This window comes from Triticum dicoccoides, chromosome 4A (assembly GCF_002162155.2).
Source record: "Triticum dicoccoides isolate Atlit2015 ecotype Zavitan chromosome 4A, WEW_v2.0, whole genome shotgun sequence".
NCBI classification, from domain to species: Eukaryota; Viridiplantae; Streptophyta; class Magnoliopsida; order Poales; family Poaceae; genus Triticum; species Triticum dicoccoides.
This window is the reverse complement of record NC_041386.1, coordinates 597553532-597562846: the sequence shown is the minus strand read 5'-3', so window position 1 is coordinate 597562846 and position 9315 is coordinate 597553532.

Genomic DNA, 9315 nt, shown 5'->3' with positions numbered 1-9315 from the left:
CAGGTAGACCCGAACGCGTGTAAACAGTCGCTGGGACTTGCTTTGCCCTGTTTTCTAATAAGATGGGGTGGGGGGAAACCCCTTTCGATCAAAAATAGAGTTGGGTGGTGAACCAAAGGCATGGATGGATCCATGGATGCTAGGTATGGAAATACAAACATTCTTGTACATGCTCTATTGTGTGTTTGCTTTTGTTTAATTCTATAAAATTGCAGTAGGATCCTAGCTACTCACGAAAATGAACCTCCATAAGTGACAGCCAATACGGTTTTTTTCTTTTTCTTTTTTGCGAATAGTGACAGCCTATACATTGGAGCCTGGAATTTTCTTTGCAGGTTTTAGTATGGTCTGTTCTTTACAAGCTAGGTTTATTAGGGTGCGTCTATGTCTCTGTCAACTTGGTTGGGTCTAGGTCGATTCACAAATTTAAGGAGTTGGGCACGAGAGCGGATGTCCTGGACGCAGCGGCATCTGGACGCAATTATCCAGCCGCACGTCGGGGCGAGGTGATGCACGCATTAAAAAACGCTAGAAATGACAAAGGCAACATACATCATTATGTCCAGATGAATACGGTGGACAAGTTGGCTCGGTGGGCTCGGCCCGTGCGGTGCATGGCTGACACAAGGACAGCAGGTCAGGGGGACCTTTTTTACCATGCGGGCTCGGTCCGTGTGGTGCATCTGCTGACACGAGGACAGTAGGTCAGGTAGGACAGCAGGTAAGGAAACGTAAAGCGTTTGGGCAGGAGGAGCTCGCCCCGGCACCCCATGTCCGCCGGATGTAGCCATGGCGATACCGGAGCGAGGACACCGGCGTTGGGCGAGCGGTGAGTGAAACTCTGTGCGTCTTTTGTTCCTGCCGGTTGCGAGCGAATGTCCATGCTTTCTACTTTCTCCAACTTCTCCCGTCCTCCTCCACCCCCAGCTCGAGAGATCCCTATAAACCAAAACTATACCGCGCCCAGCCCTCCTCCACCCCCACCTCTCCTCGCCGCCGCCAACCCTAGCCGCGCCCAGCCCTCCTCCACCCCCACCTCTCCTCGCCGCCGCCAGAGGCGGTCTCCGGGCAAGTCCGGGGCGCCGCCAAGGAAGGTGGCGGCGGGGCAAGTTGCTTCTCTGCTTCCGCGGGGGCATTCGGATCTGGGGCGGCGGCCCCTCTGGTGAGGCACCACCGGCTTAGCGGCGGGCGGTGGTGCGGGCGTTTGGTTCCGGCGTTCTTGGCCGCGCGGGCGGCGGAATCTCGGAGGACGAGGGCGACGGCGCCAGATCTGGCGCCCCTTCCCCCTGTACGGCGTGTTCTCCCCCATCCGGCCTGCCCGTGTTCCATGGGACGCCGGCGCTGGTGGTGCTAGTGGTGGGGAATCCAGTCCGGGCGAAAGCCATAGCCGACCATGGTCGGCTGCGTCGACGGCGACGCCTGAGGGCGCCGTGTCCCTCCTTGGAGGCGTCTGACAGGTCTGATCCCCCCACTCCCCCTTCCCCTAGTTCTCCCGGGCGAAAGCTTCAACTTTGTTCGGCGGCGGCGGCGCCATCGGCGTCGTATCCTTCTTGAAGGCGCCGTTTAGGGAGCTTGGTGGTCGGTGGGCGATGTTGGGGTGCGGGGGGTGGCGGCGGTGGTACCCTCCTCGTCCTAGCTCTTGCTTTCCATCGCCATTGTATCTTTCCGCTCTGCAAGGTGGTGGCGTTGTCTGGCGCCATGGTGGCGTTGACAGTTGACCTGGCAAGGTCTGTTAGACTATGTATAGCTTCTGTACTTATGTACGTATTGTAACACATCCATTATATATAATGAGATAAGCCACCCCTAGAGGGTTGTGCTGGTTCCCCAAAAAACTTATTGTCTTACATGGTATCACGCTAGGTTACGATCGCTTCCGCTTCCAAACCCTAATACCCGCACCGCCGCCGCAGCCGCCACCGCCTTCACCGTCGCCATGTCGAGCGCCGCCACCACCGGTTCCACTGCTGCGGGGTTCCTCCCGGCCTCTCTTGCGGCTCTGCTCAACCTCCCGCTCGATGCCGTCGCCGTTCCGGCTCTGATCGGGACCAGGAGCATCGGCTCCGTCTACTCCACGCCGCCGGTGATGGGGTTGTGTACCTAGGGTAGGGTCATGGACCTGATCCAAGTAACTTACCCTAGGACATCCTTAGAAGAGGTCGCCTTCCAGTCGACCAACGAGGATTCGCTCGACTGGCCTGAAGGACTCGACCACGAAGACTCACTCGACCACCAGGAGGTCAAGAGGCACTCTGCACTGCAACGGCCTGTAATCAAGTAGACTTTATGATAGTAAAGGCACTTTATGTGGGGCGTTACCAGTAACGCCCCAGACTTAACTCACCTTAAACCCTCTCCTGCGTGGGCTGGCTAGGGTCCTGGCGCATTCTATATAAGCCACCCTCCTCCACAGGCAGAGGGGTTCGGACCTTGTAATTCATACATTCATAATCCACTCGACCGCCTCCGGGCTCCGAGACGTAGGGCTGTTACTTCTTCCAAGAAGGGCCTGAACTCGTACATCCTTTGTGCTTACAACCTCTCCATAGCTAGGACCTTGCCTCTCCATACCTACCCCGCACTCTACTGTCAGGCTTAGAACCACGACAGTTGGCGCCCACCGTGGGGCAGGTGTTTTAGCGATTTTGTGGAGAAGTTGCGATTCTTCCGAGTACTTTCATCATGGTGTCTGCTGGAGTTTTGGTCGAGGGTCAAGAGATCCGTCTCGGCACTCTCACCTTCATCGCCGACGACTCCGCATGGCTCCAGGAGGCTCCACTCGACGTAGATGCGCTCCCCGTCCGCGGTGCGACGCATTTTCGTGCATGTGTCCGTGGCGTTCTGCTGCGGCAACCGTCGACCCAGTATCGGTCGGCTCCTTTATCGTCCACCCTCCCGGTCTCCCGCCAGCGCAAGCGCTCAGGCCGGTCGAGGCTTCAGCGATGGGTGAGGCACGCGGTGGCTCGCCAATCGGCCACCACCCAAGTTGTGGCAATCGAGCCCGACGAACCTCTCTACGGCTTGTTCGATCAGTCGACTGGCTTCGTAGAGACTGCATCCGAGTGCGGAAGCAGTGATCCAGCGGCGGAAATCTTGATGGTCAACGGGCCCCACAGCCCTCCTGGCTTCGCCCGTGGTGGTGGAGCAGGTGACGGCGGCGACCCTGCACGAGACTACGAAGAGTACCAGCCCGAGCCACTCGACTCTTTGCAAAGAGAAGAGCTTCGCCGCAGGAACGAGGATCCCCTGCGTATTCCCATCGCAGGAGAAACCCCCGAGGCTCGTGCCTTGGAGGAGGCGCGTCTGGCCAATTTGGCCGAGCGCACTCGACTGGAGAACCTTCAGCGAGCACTCGACGAACGCGCGCGGCAACGAGTTCCCGACACCAGTCGACGTCAACTCTTCCCGCCGACTCAGGTATATCGAACCCCAATTCAGAATTTAGCAGCTGCGACCCGTATAGCAGAGTCCATTCAGCCTTCGCAGTCGGAAGCTGGCAGAGGTTTGCTGCAGATCAGGGATCTGCTCCGGGCAGCAGGAGATCAGAATTCAGCCGTGTCTCAGTCGCGCAACAGAATTCACAGTCGATCTGTCACTGTGAATACGGTTCAGTCGGCTCACAGCCCCAGATCGCCTCCGCGGCGCGAAGGGCGTGAGAATCGGCGAGATCAATATGGCGACAGACTCGACCGAGATGATAGGCGTCGAGTGCCCTATTCCCCTCCGAGGGGTGGGTCTTACGCTCCTCGGCAGCCAGATGATAGGCGTCAGTACAGTACAGGGCGTAGGGTTCCAGTTGACCCCAGAGAACCAGGCTTCAACGCGCGATCCATTATCGTGCAAGGGTTGGTCGACCGGAACAGAGCCCATCGAGGCGCACTCGACAGAGATGTACCCACGAGCAGTCGAGTACATGTTTCTGGTCCTGAATGTTTCAGCAGAGCTATCAGAGCCGCAGTTATCCCCCCACCAATTTCAGGTTGGCAACAGGAGTCAGCAAGTTCACTGGTGAGTCTAAGCCTGAAACTTGGCTTGAAGACTACCGAGTGGCAGTTTAGATCGGTGGTGGGAACGACGAGGTGGCCATGAAGCATTTGCCCCTCATGTTGGAAGGTTCTGCCAGGTCATGGTTGACTCAATTACCTCCTAGCAGCATTTACACTTGGGAAGATCTGTCCCGAGTGTTCGTCAGAACGTTTGAAGGGACTTGCAAGCGACCAGCGGGATTGACAGAGTTGCAAGTCTGCGTGCAGAAAACTAATGAGACTCTCAGAGAGTATATTCAGAGGTGGATCACTTTGCACCACACTGTGGAAAATGTCTCTGATCATCAGGCAGTATGCGCCTTCAAAGACGGCGTCAAGAACAGAGAACTGAGTTTGAAATTTGGTCGAACCGGTGACATGACCTTGAGTCGGATGATGGAGATTGCTACCAAGTACGCCAATGGCGAAGAAGAAGACCGACTCCGAAGCGGCAAGCACAAGCCGAGTCAGTCGGAAAAAGGAAACACCAGTCGGAAACAGAAGCGGAAGGCTGAACCGGCAGCTCCTGGAGAGGCTCTGGCCGTGACTCAAGGAAAGTTTAAGGGGAAACCAAAAGGATCCTGGAACCCCAAGAAGGTAAAGGATAAAGAAGGGAACGACGTGATGGATATGCCATGTCACATTCACACGAAGAAAGACGAAGAGGGGAATATCATTTACCCGAAGCACACCACTCACCAATGTCGACTCCTGATCCAGCAGTTTCAGGGAAAACAGTCTAAGGACAAGGAGAAGGAGTCGGACAAGGCCGAAGACAAGGAGGACAGTGAGGAAGGATATCCGCATATCAACTCCACTCTGATGATCTTTGCAGATGTGGAAAGCAGAAGTCGATTGAAAGTGATTAACCGAGAGGTGAACATGGTTGCCCCCGCAAAGGCAAATTATCTGAAGTGGTCTCAAACACCCATCACATTCGACCAATCTGATCACCCGACTCATATTGCCACCCCTGGGAGGCAAGCTTTGGTGGTCGATCCAGTTGTCGAAGGCACTCGACTGACAAAGGTGCTGATGGATGGTGGAAGTGGGCTGAACTTATTGTATGCAGACACATTGAAAGGTATGGGCATTCCGATGTCCCGACTGAGCACTAGTAACATGAGCTTCCATGGAGTTATACCAGGGAAGAAGGCCGAGTCACTCGGCCAGATAGCTTTGGACGTAGTGTTTGGTGATTCGAAGCATTTTCGCAAAGAAAAGTTGACGTTTGAGGTCGTGGATTTTCAAAGTGCATATCATGCCATTTTGGGGAGACCAGCCTATGCACGATTCATGGCTCGACCATGTTACGTGTACCTCAAATTGAAGATGCCCGGTCCCAAAGGTGTGATCACTGTCACCGGTGATAGGAAAAAGGCAGAGGAGTGCTTTCAGAAGGGCTCCAAGATTGCCGATTCCCAAGTGACAGCGGTCGAGTTCGAAGAATACAAGCAAAACGCAGATCCGAGTGACTTGCTGCGATCCAAGAAGCCCGCCACAGAGTCTGCATTCCAGTCATCCGGTGAGATGAAGCCTGTTCACATTCACCCGACCGACCCCGAAGCAGCTCCAACCCGCATCTCCACAACACTCGACCCAAAATAGGAAGAAGCGCTCATCCAGTTCCTCCGTGAGAACTGGGACATTTTTGCATGGAAGCCCGCTGACATGCCAGGTGTTCCCAGGGGACTGGCTGAGCATCGCCTAAGAGTCGACTCGTCTGTAAAACCAGTCAAAGAGCATCTTCGGCGGTCCGCCGTCCAGAAGAGAAAGGCTATCGGTGAAGAAGTGGCTCGACTGTTGGCGGCAGGATTTATCCGAGAGATATACCACTCCGAGTGGCTTGCTAATGTCGTCATGGTTCCTAAGAAGGACAAGTCGCTCCGAATGTGCATTGATTTCAAGCACATCAACCGGGCCTGCCCGAAAGATCACTTTCCTCTCCCTCGCATAGATCAAATTGTTGACTCGACCGCGGGATGCGAGAGGTTGTCTTTTTTAGATGCTTACTCCGGGTACCACCAGATCCGTCTGTACGGGCCCGATGAGGTAAAAACAGCTTTCATCACTCCATTCGGGTGCTTCTGCTATATCACCATGCCATTCGGCCTCAAGAATGCCGGAGCCACATTTATGCGAATGATTCAGAAGTGTCTACTCACCCAAATCAGTCGGAATGTGGAAGCTTATATGGATGATATTGTTGTCAAGTCACGAAAAGGTTCCGACCTGCTCGCTGACCTCGCTGAAACATTTGCCAACCTCAGAAGGTATGATATCAAGCTCAATCCATCAAAGTGCACATTTGGAGTTCCTGGTGGCAAGTTACTCGGTTTTCTCGTTTCCGAACGGGGAATCGACGCTAACCCAGAGAAGATTGGCACTATTCTCCGAATGAAACGCCCTGTGCGAGTGCACGATGTCCAGAAGCTTACTGGATGCTTGGCCGCATTAAGTCGATTCATCTCACGACTCGGTGAAAAGGCACTGCCTCTTTACCGACTGATGAAGAAGGCTGACAAGTTCGAGTGGACTCCAGAAGCTGATGCAGCGTTTGCCGAGCTAAAAGCTCTGCTCTCCACCCAGCTGGTGCTTGCTGCTCCAATCAGCAAAGAGCCTCTGTTGCTCTACATCGCAGCCACAGGACAAGTCGTCAGTACTGTGCTAACGGTCGAGCAGGAAGAAGAAGGAAAAGCTCTCAAAGTTCAGCGCCCAGTGTATTATTTGTCTGAAGTCTTGACTCCATCCAAGCAGAGATATCCTCATTATCAGAAGCTTGTGTATGGAATATACATGACCACAAAGAAGGTTGCTCATTATTTCTCTGACCACTCCATCACAGTCGTCAGCGACGCTCCACTATCAGAGATTTTGCACAACAGAGATGCAACTGGTCGAGTGGCCAAATGGGCGATTGAACTTCTTCCCCTTGATATCAAGTTTGAGGCAAAGAAAGCCATTAAGTCCCAGGCGATAGCAGATTTCCTCGCCGAGTGGATTGAACAACAGCAGCCGACTGAAGTTCACTCGGAGCATTGGACCATGTTTTTCGTTGGCTCTAAGATGTTGAATGGTTCCGGTGCTGGGGTTGTCCTGGTTTCCCCCAGAGGAGATAAGCTCAGATATGTGCTCCAGATTCACTTTGATTCCTCCAACAATGAGGCAGAATATGAGGCCCTCCTATATGGGTTGCGCATGGCCATTTCACTCGGCGTCCGTCGCCTAATGGTCTATGGCGACTCGGATTTAGTGGTCAATCAGGTGATGAAAGAGTGGGACGTGAGAAGCCCAGCCATGACTGGATACTGCAGTGCAGTGAGGAAGCTGGAAAAGAAGTTCGAGGGGTTGGAGCTCCATCATATACCCCGACTGAAAAATCAAGCAGCTGATGATCTAGCAAAGATAGGTTCCAAGAGAGAAGCCATTCCGAGTGGTGTGTTCTTGGAGCATATACACACTCCGTCAGTCAAAGAGGATCCTTTCACCGAAGAAACTCCACAGCCCAAGAGTGCCACAGATCCGACTGAAGTTGAAGTTCCAGCGGTGGTCGACTTGATCATGGAGGTTTTGGTGGTCATTCCCGACTGGACGATTCCGTATGTCGCATATATCTTGAGGAAAGAGCTTCCGGAGGATGAGGAAGAGGCTCGACAGATCGTCCGTCGATCTAAGGCCTTTACCGTAATCAAAGGACAATTATACAGAGAAAGCGCGACTGGAGTCGGTCAGAAGTGCATAACACCAGAAGAAGGTCGACTCATCCTCAATGATATTCACTCGGGGACCTGTGGTCATCATGCGTCCTCTCGGACCATCGTGGCCAAAGCATACCGAGCCGGATTTTACTGGCCCAAGGCGAATGAGATGGCAAAAGAGATAGTAGATAAGTGCGAGGGATGTCAGTTCTACTCGAATATGTCGCACAAGCCTGCGTCAGCTTTGAAGACCATCCCACTCGTCTGGCCTTTTGCAGTTTGGGGGCTGGACATGATCGGTCCTTTGAGAACAGGACGAAGTGGCTTCACGCATGTACTGGTGGCAGTCGACAAGTTCACCAAGTGGATCGAGGCTAAACCAATCAAGAGCCTTGACACCGGTACTGCTGTTAGCTTCATCAGGGAACTAATATTCAGATATGGAGTCCCGCACAGCATCATTACGGATAATGGGTCGAACTTTGACTCAGAGGAATTGAGAGCTTTCTGCGACTCCCAGGGCACACGGGTCGACTACGCATCAGTCGCCCATCCGCAGTCGAATGGACAAGCAGAGCGAGCTAATGGACTGATTCTCAAGGGACTGAAGCCTCGATTGATGCGTGATCTCAAACACGCAGCTGGAGCTTGGGTCGACGAACTTCCCTCAGTTCTTTGGGGACTGCGGACCACACCTAATCGGTCGACCGGAAGAACTCCATTCTTCTTGGTCTACGGAGCTGAAGCAGTCTTGCCGAGTGATCTTCTCCACAATGCTCCTCGAGTTGAAATCTACAACGAAACAGAAGCTGAACAAGCGCGGCAGGACGCAGTCGACCTTTTAGAGGAAGAAAGGGAGATGGCTCTGATCCGTTCGACCATCTACCAACAAGATTTGCGCCGTTTCCACGCCAGAAATGTGAGAGGTCGAGCCTTCCAGGAAGGGGATTTGGTTCTCCGAGTGGATCAGCACAAACCACACAAGCTTGCTCCTTCTTGGGAAGGCCCCTTCATCATCACCAAGGTCCTCCACAACGGGGCGTATCGTCTTTACAACGTCGAGCATAATATCGACGAGCCCCGAGCTTGGAACGCGGAGCTACTCCGCCCATTTTACACTTAAGTTTTATCACTCGGATGAGTTGCAATAAAGTACTTCTGTAGTTCATGGACCTCAAAATAATAGTGTCATAGTTCCTCCATAATTTATGTCACTTTTTATTTTTGTCCACAATAAAATTCCCCCTCAGTGGGTGACTTAGCCGCGAATCCGTTTCGCCTAAGTTTGTAAAAATCCTACCGAGTGGTGAGCCAGACTCTCACTCGGAGGCTTAGCTGTGAATCCGTTTCGCCTAAGTTATAAAAATCCTACCGAGTGGTAAGCCAGACTTTCACTCGGGGGCTTAGCTGCAGCCCTGTGCTCGCCTAAGTTGTAAAAAATCCTACCGAGTGAAGAGCAACCCTCCCACTCGGGGGCTTAGCTGCAGTCCAAGGACTCGCCTAAGTTATAAAAATCCTACCGAGTGAAGAGCAACCCTCTCACTCGGGGGCTTAGCTGCAGCCCTGTGCTCGCCTAAGTTATAAAAATCCTA